The sequence below is a fragment of the Megalobrama amblycephala genome, linkage group LG3, assembly GCF_018812025.1.
Source record: "Megalobrama amblycephala isolate DHTTF-2021 linkage group LG3, ASM1881202v1, whole genome shotgun sequence".
Lineage (NCBI taxonomy): Eukaryota > Metazoa > Chordata > Actinopteri > Cypriniformes > Xenocyprididae > Megalobrama > Megalobrama amblycephala.
In genome coordinates this window covers 55664869-55679839 of record NC_063046.1, presented here as the reverse complement: position 1 = coordinate 55679839, position 14971 = coordinate 55664869, and the positions used below count along the sequence as shown (strand labels likewise).

At 44.3% G+C, this 14971-nt stretch overlaps 1 pseudogene; it reads left to right on the top strand.

Annotated features, from left to right (window-relative positions):
* Positions 1-3555: 3555 nt before the first annotated feature.
* Positions 3556-7254, top strand: LOC125264081 (annotated as a pseudogene).
* Positions 7255-14971: the final 7717 nt, after the last annotated feature.

Below are 14971 nucleotides of genomic sequence, written 5' to 3'. Positions count from 1 at the left end.
TGCTTCTATTGGCCATGAAAAATCTAAATAGGTACATCACTTTTTTCCGCAGTTTGTTGTTTATATGGTTAATATTAATGCAGTTATCAGTGCACTAAGGTTAAATATTAGTATAAACATATTTATACTAGGGATAGTTCACACAAAATGATCATATTTTTTTTCCAAACCTGTTAAATGTGGTGGTGGAGAGATGCAAAAAACTGTTGAGAAATCGTAGGTGTGTCAGCTTTGAAGATTTGCTTTATGTATTTTCCCGGCGTTGAAATCAGGCACATAATTGTCAGCAAACACGACTCCTGGTGGCATGTCAATATCCATGGATTAGGTTTATTTGACAAGTTGTAAGAAACACGTTCGAGTCCAGCCTTTAGCGTAATCGTTTGTTTTACTCGCGTTTTTGCAGTTTCCCCTATTAAATCCAGTCATGCAGCAGGTTCTTTTGCCACTCAGTCCAGCTGAGGGAGCGCGTTCCGGCAGGAAAGTGACGATGTATACCCTCTATTGAGCAGACTATTTTCATGAATACATCCACGATCTCTTTCGTGTCCTGCATTTTCACACATAGAGCTTGTTAGTGTATAATACAGTGATAATTAAGGAAGTCGGGGAAAGCATCCTCCTCCTTGTAGCTACTTAATAATGAATCCGTTTTAACGGCCGACCATCGCATGTGCTATTGTGCTCCATCAGTTGATTGACACCAGTTTAGACATTGGCAGCTGTGTTTTGTCGACAAAGATTATGTAAAACTGTCTGATTCTATTCAGTGCAAGTCATCAGAATAAGGTAAATGCCCTGGCTAATGTAATCTGTTGTACTGTAAGTATTTTGAGCTTAGTGTTAAAATTGAAAATTGTTAAAATTGAATATCAACAATGAACATTTATTTTTTTTGTCCTGAATTCCATGTAGAGATTCATGCAGTAGTAGCAACAAGCATTTGAAATTAAGTTTTTTTTTTTTTTTTTGGTTGGTAGATCTCATTTAGTTGATCATTTTAAAAGTACATCATCAGGCAAAAAAGTGTGGGCACCCCTGCTTTAAGGGTAACACTTTACATTAAGGTTCCATACTGTCCATAAGAGTAGTTAACAATATTAGTTAACATGAACTAACAATGAAAAATACTTAACATAATATAATAACATAATATTAATTTTTGTTAATGTTAGTTTGAACATTTACTGAGACATTAAAATCCAGAGTTGTATTTGTCAACATTTATGCACTATGATCTAACACAAAAAACAATTATAATCTCATTTAGTAACGTTAACAAATATTAACGCTTTAAAAATGTTTGGTTCACTGTTAGTTCATGTTAGTGAAAGATTATATGTATTTGCATTATCTTTCGTTAGATGTATTTACATTGTGACTGTGCCTCAGATGCAATCAACTCTGTGTTTGTAAAGGTGTGAACCAAATGGCCCATACAGACGTATGGCCAACAGAAACTGATGGGTGTGAATGACAAAAACAGCATTGCTCAGAGTAGATTGCAGGGTAGATCGATCTCCTGTGGGAGGCCCTAACAGTGTTCTATTGTTTGTAGCCCTTTTGTCTTCATGTATAAAGTTCTGTCCCACAGACAGAACTTTGGGTTAAGATCTTTTGAAGGCTGACATCGATGCTGAAGAATGAATTCTTCTCCCCACAAGAACTCTGGTCAAGCTTACTTATTTTATGTATTAAAAAAAATCTAATACATTGGCGAGCCACCCCAAACAACTGCTCAGCCAAATATAGCAAAATCTAACAATTTTGCGAACCAGACAGGAGAGACTGGCAAGAAGAAAACTCACCAACTGCAACAAGAAGTGAACAGAAGAGTCTTGGAGATTCTACAGTTTATGTTGAAGATCAACAGATTGTGTCCGTGGATACAATTTATTTGAATCATCTGGATCCTGTCTCAAAGATCCTAATTTGGCGAGTGACACTTATCAGCTCTCTTAAAGAACTTCAAAAAGAATAAGTAGACCAGTAAAAAAAAAAAAAAAAATTGTAGTGTAGTCACATACAGTATAGTACTGTAGAGAATTTTCAGCTTGGGCCTTTCTCGTGAGTCTGTAGGAACCTTTTAAATATTTTAGTCCATTCTCCTGAGACTGTAGGAACTATAGATATAAGGTTTATAGCTTGGCCCTGTTCTCGAGTCTGTAGAAATCATTTAAAGAAGAGGTTTGGTCCGTTCTCATGAGACTGTAGGAGCCACAGATATATAGTACATCGTTTGGTTCTTTCTCTAGAGTCTGTAGGAATTGTTTAAGAAACAATTTGGTCCATTCATTAAGAGATTGTAGTAGCAGAGGCTTGGTCCTTTCTCTTTGTGTCTGAAGAAATTGTTAAAAAAAAAAACGTTTGTCAATTCGTCCAGAGACTGCAGAAACCATAGAATGTCCTGGGACTGATGTTGCTGCAAGAATTGTGAATTCTTGACTGGGAAAATGAAAAGAATGATATGACAGACAAAGAAAGACTACTAAATGAGAAGGCCAAGTTGTTAAATTTGCTTTCCAAACAATTGGAATCCAAACACTGTTCTGGACAAAAGAGTCATTCCATAAGATCTAGCAGCAAAGCAGAACAAGAGTTTCTCTATCCAATCAGTGTTCTCCAGAAGAATGAGGATCAACAAGACCTTTATCTGCTTGGAGAAAGTGACAGCAGTTCCACAGTGAACACTGACAGCAATGTAAACACATATGATGTTATCATAAAGGACAACTTGAAGGTTAGGCTTGCTCCTGTAATAGAGTGCCTCAGGGATGACGCAATTTTGTAGGCAAAACCCGGAAGCGAGTTAGCATTTTAGGACTTCCGGTTCCAACGCCGTAAAGTCTATGGGTTTTTCGAATGGGTTTTTGCTAAATCGCCTGAAATAAGGTCTGTGGTTAACAAAGCCTCTAAATACTTTCACGTTTTGATCTATGACATAAAACACCAGTTATAACCCACTTGTGATTTTTTTAACTTTTACTGTGTCTTAAAATCGGCGGTTGCTAACAAATTGCTAAAAGGGACTACTTCCTTTGGTGGGGACTTTAGACGTCATCATTAAAAACGGGACATTTGGGCAGCATTTCTCATGAAAAAGTGGATAAGTATTCATACACAGCGCAGATCATAATCAGCGAGCATGTTTTTAAATAAAGTTTTTCTAAAATAGAAATTTTAAATAGAATTTTCTAAATAAAGTTTGAGGACGCTTGGTGGTGACGACGTTGATCTGCGACTATGGTGTGCTGTAGTCCGTTTATAGCCTACTGTTAGCCTTTTATATCTGACGACTTTATTTAGGCTTCAAAATCTATAAATGTTGTGTTAACTTGTAAAGATTATCTTGATAGACAAAACGTGTAAGTGTCATAACCCTTTGTTAAACACAGAGCTTATTTTCTGCGATTTTCCAAAAGTCTATGGGAAAAATGCATAGGCTTTCAACCGAGGGAACCCGTGCGCCGCTAACTTCTGGGTTGGCCTTTAAAAACGTGTCATCCCTGGGACACTCTATTGTCAAAAACAGAAGGACTGAAGTTGAAATTGACAATGAGGAGTATGAGGAAAATGGTGAATGATGAACTCAAACTGTCACAAAAGTGGTAAAGAAATATGTTCCACACAGAACATACCAGCCAGCTACTCCAGAGCAAGTTAACAAATGGTCAAAAGATTTGCCAGATGTGTACAAACAACCATGGAAAGCTTGGCAATTTCTTCAGTGTTTGCAGAAAATCTACAATTTACACCCACTAGACAGAGTGATGATTGTTAACCCTCTGGAGTCTGAGGCTGATTTGGGGCCTGGAGAAGTTTTGACATGCCCTGACATTTGTGCTTTTTCAGTTGTTCATAAACATATTAATGGAAAAAGTGTCATTAGACTGTATATGCACAAACTAGGCTACCATAATATGTGAGGAACATGTATGTACATTTTTGTATTTTTGAAGGAATAACGTTTATGCATGGTTATTGAAAAAACAAAAAAAAACTTAAGTCACTGAAATAAGGCCAAAAAAAATCCTATTAAATCTGTGTTCACAAGACTTCTGGGTATTGGAGATTGTAGACTAGAGTTTTTGCTTCAAAATTATGAAAAAATTATCCTTCCTACTCCTTCATATAAAACAATAGAGAGATTTAAATTTTCAAAAACATCTTTGGTCAAGAAACACAGTATGCGTGGAGGCGTGAATTATCATGCATAATGGGTGATTCTCACCTGAGAAGACAAAAGAATCGCATAAAGAGCTCTAATGACCTGCATAAATAATGAGCTCTTTCAGACAGGTAGGCTGTGAAAAAACCCTCTGTGATCATGTCTCAAAGCTCATTATGGTGTAAATCAAACATCAAACAGCAATACTGTGAAATATTATTACAATTTAAAATAATGGTATTCTATTATATTCTTTAAAATATAATGTATTTCTGTGATGCAAAGTGTCTGAACAATTATGTTACCTCTATGGCATTTCATATAGGCTTTTAGCTTAAAAGCATGCACATTTAGAGAAATATTGATGGATTCTCATGTTTGTCAATTTTCTATACAGAGGAGTAATTATTCAATATTTATTGTCATTACTATGAGCGCTGGATACTGTGTTTTCAATTCATACTTGCAGCCGGAGGGCGCTCTGTGCACCTTTAGTCCACAAATGCCTGCTAAAGAAGAATAGGCAATCCAAGAACTAAACGAACTAACAGAGGCCAGAGATCGCTAACTATGGCTATTCAAAACACTTTTCAAGACAATAAATACACGATTGAGACGATGTATGCATGTATTGACTCAGAATTTGCGTCTGAATAGTGCTGGCTCCGTGGGCGTGGGCGTGGCCGCATTAGCGGATAATGAGCTGAATCACAGACTTCTGACATGGCTCTCTTTTCATACAGATTACATAAACAGTATATTTGTTTTCGATTTGACTTACACAATTTAAAACCTGACATTAACATTTTTTTTTAGACAGAAGTCTCATTTTTTTGTGATTAGTATTCACTAAGTTAGTTCATTTTCTGAGAACTATCAGATTGGACTTCGTTCAGAGGGAGACGAGAGATCACGCATCATGTTAGTTTTCTTTATTTTACAAAAAGCACAACATTTTGTTTTTACTCTGAGTGTACACGAATAAAAGAAAATATTCCACAGATTAAAATGGTGTATAACTCTTAATTGTATGTGTAACATTGACGGAGTATTTTGAGTCTCTTTCACACTGGTAAGAAAAAAACCGCGGTGGTATCGCCGGCGATACCTCAGACCTCAGAGTGTTAATGTGAACTTAAGGGACAATGACCAAAAGAGATTAACAAAGTGTTGAAAGAAGGACTGGTGAGTCTCAAGCGAACATTGAGGCTGGATGGGAAGATGTACAAACATTCTTGTTTGAACTGAAACCTGCAGAAGTTAATTGGGCTAAAATTACCTCATGCATGCAGAAGACAGGAGAAAGTGTTACTGAGTATGAAGAATGCTTCATACAAATTTGGTTGGAATATGCGGGTGAGAACAACAATGAAGATCTCAGTAAAGAGACTGGCATGCCTCTTAAAACAGCATTTGTAAATGGACTGAAACCTGAGATTTCTAAAGCCCTTAAAAACAGGTATGATGACTGGGACAGCACTGGAACAGCATTCATGCAGATTGTTGAATGGTCAGCAAAGATTGAAAAAACACAGGAAGTCAATCTCAGAGCTTTGCAAACCAAAACCTTGTCATTCAACAACAGGACAACGGGGTATGAAGAACGTGAATATGTGAGATACCCAAAAGCAAAAAGTCAAGGAAGATGCAGGTACTGTAATGGACACTGGGTTCGTGATTGCAAGTTGATTTTAACACAAAGTGATGATGAGGACAACAACTTGTTGAAGAAGTTTCAGCAGTTCACAGACAAGCAAAAGTAGACTCTGCTGAAAGCTTTTGAGCCGCAGGAAAACTGAAGAACCTCTCTCTGCATCACCAACTAGTGACATCTCATCCAACAACTGATGTACTGCATGTGTATGCAAAAACGACAAATGAAGACCCCATCCCAAAGGTGAAAGCATACACAGAAGTCTCAACAACTGAAGCCAAAGATGATGTCCTAGTAGACGGTGCTGCTAAACAAGCCGTAAAAGGGGAGAGGTGCACATACAGCGGCATTAAGACAACTTGAGCAAGACAGACAACCAGACAGTAAACAGATGCAGAATGAAGTGCACAAAGAACAAAAAACATAATTGATGGAAAATGGAGTTGAACTGTATGAAGACAACCAATGCAGTGAGGATGACCACAGGAAAACAGGACTATGATTCTTTGAACATGTCACAGGCCAGCCCATGCCCAATGAAAATCTAACATCTGACAGCCTTGTCCAAACTGCTGAAAGACTCAGCCTGGCAATACACAATGCCAAGGATAAAGTTTTGACACCTCCAAAGGGGGGGCATGGTATAGTAACAAAAGAAAAGTGGATCGACTTGAGCCAGTGGAATTTGAAACATCTACCTAAAGACAAGGGATAGATGGCAGTAGTGTTTATCAGGGTCCAGAAAGGGCATGACTAGGTATTTTAGGCTCTAGCTTGTCGCCTGATGACGAAGACATAAACATACAGCCACTGATAAACAAAGTAGTGTCCTGCCAATATTAAATAGGGACATTTTTAGGAGCAGTTAGGAGTTATTTGATTAAAATATTTTCCTTGGCAAGATACGTTTCTCTTTTCTCTTTTGTGTGATTGCAGGTGTTCCAGCACTCCAGAGGATGACCAAAGACATCCAACGCCTAGACTGCACTGCACTGGCCACCTAGTTGAACATGCCTGAACATCCACAGAAAACAACACTATCCACCACTTCCTCAAGACCACAATGTCAAAATAAGAAAGGACTGAAGCATTCAGGAGGATGCAGACTTCATCATGAACACTTATTCTGTCATTATCTTAAGTAATGGAACCTGTATGCAACATGCTGTATACATGATTTATGAAAGTTTGTTTTATGATCAAAAATGATCAAAGGGGGGATTGAAAGATTGTGTATTTTCATTATCTTTAGTTAGATGCATTTACATTGTGACTGTGCCTCAGATGCAATCAACTCTGTCTGTATTTGTAAAGGTGTGAACTAAATGGCCCATACAGACGTATGGCCCACAGAAACTGATGGGTGTGAATGACAAAGAAACAGCATTGCTCAGAGTAGATTGCAGGGTAGATCGATCTCCTGTGGGAGGTCCTAACAGTGTTCCATTGTTTGAAGCCCTTTTGTCTTCATATATAAAGTTCTGTCCCACAGACAGAACTTTGGGTTAAGATCTTTTGAAGGCTGACATCGATGCTGAAGAACTGTGCTACACTACTACCTTCAATAAATTCTTCTTCCCTCAAGAACTCTGGTCAAGCTTACATATTTTATGTATTAGAGAAATCTAATACATTGACGAGCCACCCCAAACGACTGCTCAGTCAAATATAGCAAAATCTAATAAATGTTAGCCAATGCATTGTCTAATGTTAACAAAACATTATATTAAGCAATGTCATTTACAATGATGTTACATTTTGCAGGATGTGATTCTAGGGAATCATACGGATTATGCCATTTTCAACTAGCATCTCATTTGAGCGGTGCATTGTTAATGTGATATTGTCATGTTTACAGAGACCAACCTCTGAAGAACAGTAGTGGAAAATTGCTGAACAATTTGGCATGAAGTAGCAATTCCCTCATTGCCTTGGTGCAATAGATGGAAAACATATCTTCATTCAACCAGCAGCCAACAGAGGCAGCACATTCTACAACTACAAGTCCAGGTTTTCTATCCTGTTGATGGCTGTACTGGATGACAATTACAGATTTATCTACACAAATGTGGGAGTTCAAGGCTATGGAGGATGAGAAATGACTTAAGTATAAATAAATAAATACGTAAATGCAGAAATAAATAAATGTGGAAATAAATAAATGAATGAATAAATGTATAAATATAGAAAAACCAACAAATGAATAAATAAATTAAATGTAGAAATACATAAGTAAATAAATAAATGAATAAATGAATGAATAATTAAATGCAGAAATAAATAAATAAATGGATAAATAAATAATTAAATGCTGAAATAAATAAATGCAGATATGCATAAATGAATTAATACATAAATAATTGTCAAGTGTCATTTTTAATTGTGCTATTTTTGTACCATTTGTGTTATACTACATTTTTTCTACATTTATTTAAGTACTTCTACATTTATTTAGTTTTACATTTATTTATGCATTTCTACATTTGAAGAGTTTGGTTCCAAAAATCTATAACTCCATTTTGATTAATTTCAGTAAAAAGGTGTATTCTTTACTAAGAAAGGCCGAAGCCGTCGTTACCCTGTTATACTACAAAAGGAGAGAACTCCTAGGTTGTGCAAAAAGCGGAACACTTAAGGGCCGCGAATTTACACTGAAAGGACCCGAGCTTGTAAGATCAGAACGTCCAACTGGTAGAACCTGACAAAAATGGACGGCGAAGACCAGCCGGCCGCCTCACAGATGTCTTTGATTGAGACTCCACTGGACCAGGCCCACGACGAAGCCATGCCTCTAGTGGAATGGGCTCTAACTCCGATGGGGCAAGTTGCGCCCATAGAGGAGTAAGAGAGAGCTATAGCGTCGACAATCCATCGTGAAAGACGCTGTTTTGAGACCGGAGACCCTTTGGTGCGGCCACCAAAACAGACAAATAGCTGATCAGACTGCCGAAAAGGCTGTGATTGCTCGATGTAGACGCGTAAAGCCCTGATGGGGCATAATGATTCCAGCTCTAGCTCATCCGATGAACGGGGAAGCGCAGAGAGCGAAATAACCTGTGCTCTGAACGGCGTTGAGAGCACCTTGGGGACGTAGCCAACCCTCGGTTTCAGAACGACCATAGAGTCGTTCGGCCAGAATTCAAGGCATGCAGGGCTCACAGAGAGTGCCTGTAAATCGCCAACATGCTTAACCGACGCCAATGCAAGTAGCAAGGCGGTTTTGAGCATTAAGGGCCTGAGGCCCGCTAGACGCAGTGGCTCAAAAGGAGGACCTTTAAGAGCTCTGAGGACCAAGGAAAGGTCCCAGGGGGGAACGGTGAGGGGTCGAGGAGGATGCAATCGCCTGGAGCCCCTCAAAAACTTTATAACCAGATCGTTCCGCCCTACTTATTGTCCAGCGATGGGCGAGTGAAACGCTGCAATGGCTGCTACGTAAACCTTGAGCGTGGAGGGGGCCCGCCCCAATTCCAAACGCTCCTAGAGGAAGGTTAGTATAGAAGATACATCGCACTCCTCCGGGTCTATGTTGCGTGTGGAACACCAGCTAACAAAGACCGACCACTTCTGGGCGTAGAGGCGTCTCGTGGACGGGGCTCTCGCCTGGGAAATGGTATCTAGCACATTCCTCGGGAGGTCAGATGGCTCCCGTCGAGGATCCACAGATGTAGAGCCCAAAGCTCCAGCTGTGGGTGCCAGATTGTTCTGTTCGCCTGAGAGAGAAGGTCTCGTCTCAGGGGGATCGGCCATGGAGCTTTCGTGGAAAGCCTGAACAGCTCCGAGGTCCAAATTTGGCTCCTCCAGAGTGGGGCCACTAACAGAACTCTGTGCTTGTCTTCCCTGATTCGCCTGATGACCTGAGGGATCAGGGTGATCGGGCGAAATGCATAAAGAAGGGTATTGGGCCAAGTGTGGGCCAATGCATCGTCCTCCTTCGAATAATAAGTTGGGCAATGAGAGTTGTCTTCTGAGGCGAAGAGGTCCACCTCTGCTGTTCCAAGATAGCATATCTGCTCCCAGATTGTTCTTCCCGGGTATTTGAGTCGCTTTGAGCGACCGAACCCTTGGGGATGCCCATTCCAGAAGGCGCTTCGCCAGAGCGCATAAGCGGCTGGACGAAGGACCCCCTTGTCGGTTTATGTAGGAGACCACCAGGGCCTGAAATTAACACCCGACCACGCGCCAAATGCGGGTGAATTTTGCAATTGGCGGGTAAAACTGTCAATCTACCTGCCACATTGGCGGGTAGCCAATGAGAATTGAGTGATTCATTAGTTGTTTTTTGAGTCTGTTGGTTTTTTTTTTTTTTTAAGTCCGCCATTTTGTTGGATTTTAGCTCAAAATGTGGCGGCACATTACTGGGGTAAAGAGGCCAGCTGAAACGAACAACCAACAAAAAGATGAGGATGAGTCAAAGAAAAGTAAAAGACGACGTTTTAATTCAAAGTGGACAATTGGCGACAATGGCAAGGTTCGTGAATGGCTGATTTATGACAGCAGTACAGACGAAATGTACTGCAGTGACTGCCGTATGTATGGCTCAGAGAAAGCGAAGTCGAATCCTTTTGTAATCGGGACTAAAAACTTAAAATTAGAAGCAATTAAGGACCACGAGTCATCAAAAAGCCACCTACACACGATAAGTTGCAAAATAGCAAAGACTGCGCTTTCAGAGGAGACCGCTGCGGTCAAGGCACTGACGTCCATGAAAGAGGATGCGAGGATTTGAGAGGATGCGACTCCTGTTTCGGAACGTTCACGCGATCGGCAAGATGAGGCCCTTCTCTGACTACGTTGGTGGAGGAAGAGGAGTGCATCTGCTCCTTTTTTGTGGACTCAGATAAGCAGCAGTCAGTATATATGACTATGACATATGAATATGTCTGTGTGACACAGCAAATCAATGAATTAAAAAGATTAAAAAAATTATAGTCTTTTATTATTACTTATAATGATTTCATTAATAACTTGACAGCACTTAAATGTGTATTCTTACAAGTTAAAGAACAATTTTGTGTGATTTCTATTTTTCACCTTTATGAGGCAAAAAAACAAAACAAAACAAAACAAAAAAAACTGGCTGGTAAAAAGTTACTGTGGCAGGTGGATTTTTAAATCCACCTGCCACAGTGGCTGGTGGTCAAAAAAGTTAACTTCAGGCCCTGGAGACCACTGTCATACTGTCCGACTGGACTAAGACGTGCCGATCCGTCAAATAAGCCTGTAAAGCATGGAGGGCTCGTGTCACTGCCAGCATCTCGAGGCAGTTGATGTGTAGGTGGCTTTCCTCGTGAGTCCACGAGCCGAAGACCGGACTGCCTCGCACAGGGCGCCCCAACCCGAGTTGGACGCGTCTGTCGAAAGTACCGTTCTTCGTGACACCGCATGTAGGGGTACTCCAAGAGTGAACCAAGTAGGGTTCATCCAGGGTTTCAGGGCTGCTAGACAGGCCTGATTGACCTTGAGGCGCAGGCGTCCGTGACGCCAAGCGTGGGGAGGGACCCGAACTTTCAACCAGTACTGCAGAGGCCACATGCGAAGCAGGCCAAGCTGGAGGACTGGGGAGGCGGAAGCCATGAGCCCTAGCAACCTCTGGAACAGCTTCAGAGGGAGGTAGGCTTTGTTCTCTTATGGAAACCGCGAGCTGCTGAATGGCCAGAGCGCGTTCTGGCGAGACTACTGCCGTCATACGGACAGAGTCGAAGACTGCACCCAGGAAACAAGATACGTTGAGTGGGGAGCAGTGAACTCTTGGCTGGGTTGACCCTGAGACCTAGGCACTAAGTGACTGAGGAGCACGGATCTGTGGTGTTCCAGTTCTGTACACGAGCTGGCCAGGATGAGCCAGTCGTCGAGGTAGTTCAAAACGCGTATTCCCATCTGTCTCAGAGGGGACAGAGCCGCGTTCATGCACTTCGTAAAGGTGTGAGGAGCCAGGGAGAGCCCGAAGGGGAGGACCGTATATTGGTAAGCCACACCCTCGAACGCGAATCTCAAGAATCGCCTGTGATGGGGGGCTATCTGGATGTGAAAGTAAGTGTCCTTCAGATCCAGCGAGCAGAACCAGTCCTCGTGGCAAATCTGCGCGAGGATCTGCTTCAGCGTCAGGACTTTGAATTTTCGCTTCATGAGGGAAAGATTCAATAACCTGAGGTCCAGAATGGGCCTGAGACCGCCGTCTTTCTTTGGCACCAAGAAGTAGCGGCTGTAGAAGCCCGACTCGCTCTCTGGGAAGGGAACTATTTCTATAGCCCATTTTTCTCAGAGTTAAAACCTCGGTTCGGAGGACATGCACGTCGTCCGCTTGTACCGAAGTCTGAATAACCCCGCCAAAGCACGGAGGTCTTCTGGCAAACTGGAGCGAGTAGATCTGGCTTATAACTTTTAGAATCCAGCTTGACACCCCAGGGATGGCTTTCCAAGCCTTGGCCCGGGTGGCAAGAGGGAGAATAACATCGGATGACGGCCCGCTTAAGAGGGGTCCGAACACAGAGATGGGTGGAAGAGGAAATTTGCTCTTTTGTGGAGTGTTTAAAAAGTGGGTCGCCGTGAAAACAGCGGTTGGAAAGGACGCAACAGCTGTGGGCCCTGTTACAGCAGGTTGTGTTTCTCCCACGCCCAGAGATAAACGAGGCGGAGGGGAGTTTGCACGAGAGAGCTTTTGGGGTGGTCCGGCCGCGGCGAGACGTGCCCCAATCCTCTTCCTTTGCAGATCAGGACAACTTCGGAGTCCCTGGCATCTGGGGAAGGACGAGCGATTGGGAGGGCATGGGCGCTGCTCTTTGGGCGGCGCTGCTTGAGAAGTAGAGGGGGCAGGCTTCGTCTGCTGAGCCGGCGCAGGCCTGGGGCGGCTGGAAGCAGACGCAGAGCTTGAGCGTTTCGGCAAAAAGTGTCTCATCGCCTGAGAAGACTTCTGTGCAGCCGTGAAACGCTCCGTGAATCCCTCCACCGCTGGTCCAAAGAGCCCTGACGGGGACACGGGGGCATCCAGGAAAGCAGTCTTGTCCTGATCTTTGATTTCCGTCAGGTTGAGCCACAGGTGGCGTTCCAGCACTACCAAACTGGCCATTGATCTGCCAATGGCCTGGGCAGTGGCGCTGCGGAGGTCTCTGAAGGAAGGCGCGTCGATGCCAGACTTGTCCAGGGAGCGGAGAAGTTTGGCCTGGAACACCTGGAAGATGGCCATTGAATGGAGTGCTGAAGCGGCTTGGCCCGTAGAGGCGTAGGCCCTTCCTGCTAGGGCGGAGGTAGTCCTGCAGGGTTTGGACGGGAGGGCTCTCTTCGTCTTCCATCCCACAGCCGCGGGAGGACAGAGGAGAGCAGCCACTGCTTCATCCAGGGGCGGCAGATGCTCGTAGCCCTTCTCTTCCGAGCCATCTACGGTGGTGAGGGCTGAGCGGTGGGTAGTGTGCAGGCGGGCAGAGTAGGGAGCACGCCACGACTTTGTCAGCTCCTCGTGTACTTCTGGAAAGAACGGGGCAGAGCGCTGGCGAGGGGCCTGGCGACGGCCTGGGAGAAACCACTTGTCTAAGCGGCTCCGCGATGGCTCCTCTGGTGGGGCCCAGTTGAGGTCCAGATCCTCTACGGCCTTAGATAGGACACGGAAGAGCTCAGTGTCCATACCCGTGCCGTGGTCGATGGGCTCCAGGGAAGGCAGGGGGGCGGGGGCGTCCGACTCGCCAACCCATCCTTCTGGTTCAGAGGCCGCCATAGACATGGAGTCGAAGAGTGGCTCTTCGTCAGATCCGCCGAAGGAGACGAGGTCGCTCGCATCTGCTGAGGGACGCTGGTCAGGGCGGGAGAACAAGACGGGGGATTGCTCTCTGTTGGGAGTGGGCGAGGCACGCGGGTGCTGGGCCGACGTGGGCTCGCTCATCTCCATGCGCTGAACCGTTCTGCCCCGCGGTCTCTTCCTCGCCGGCTCGCGAGGAGAGGGGGGCGGGAGGGCGCGAACGGCGGGGTCGTTCTCCTTGAAGGCGGCGGCCCGCGAACGCAGAGACGCCAGACTCATGCACTCGCAGTGCAGGCATGAGCCGCCGGTGAGCGCGTCATCCACGTGGGACTTGCCCAGGCATCCAACGCACTCGCTGTGCCCGTCTCCTTTTGAGCCAGGCCCTCGCCGTTAAGAGCCTCCCAATCGCCGTTTTCACGGCGCCCGGCATTTCTAAATGCCACACCACTCCTGTGGTACGTGCAGAGCCCCTCTGCACGTACCACAGGAGTGGTGTGGCATTTAGAAATGCCGGGCGCCGTGAAAACGGCGATTGGGAGGCTCTTAACGGCGAGGGCCGGGCTCAAAGCGGCGAAAACAGCTGGAAAGTGCTCTGGAGCAGCTGTTATAACCGCGGGGAGACGCTCTATATGACGCGCCGGATGGTGGCAGGAGACACGCTGAGAAGCAGCCGGTAGCAGGAAGCGGGAGGCGGCGGCTCGTCGACGGCGTGAAGGCTGCAGTCGGCGAGGGCGAAGGCGCTGGCTGGGTCCGGCGAGTCAGCAGGGTCCACTGCGGGGCCTCTTCGATGGCAGCAGAGCGTCTTGTTAGGCGGCGAGCTTCTTTCCCGGCGACCAGGCTTCGGCGAGGATCAGTGAAGAGAAGTAGAGTCGTCGCTGAAGGAGAAAGGACTGATGGCCTATGGCGAAACGCTCGCTTATATAGCCCTTTACCCCGTCCCTTTCAGCGGGAAAGTTTGCGCGCTCTGTCGCCATAGGCCGCGCAGCTATGCCGCACCGTCATTGGTTCAACAACTTGTCTATGAGTGAACCAATGACGATGCAGTTACACTGCGTTATTGAAAAAGGCTTCAGTAGCGGGGAAAAAGGGAGACTTTTCCCCCATACGCAGTACGAGTGAAGTATCGAAAGGGAACTAGGATGCCGGGTGTATTCAGAGCGCCACCATTGCTGTTTACAATGTGTGGAATGGTGTGCTGTGATTTCTTGAGCGAATATAATCGCGCTCTGCAGAGAAAGGGAGACTGGCGTTTGTCTCGTTTGGAAAGAAAAGGAAAAAACATGACAGAATAACATGACGGGTATCGCATTTTGTGCAAAATTAATAAATGACTTTTCAATACCGACCAGATACAATACTGATTTTGGCAGAAACTCAATTAAAAAAAAAAAAAAAAAAAAAAAAAAAAGGCGTTTATCGC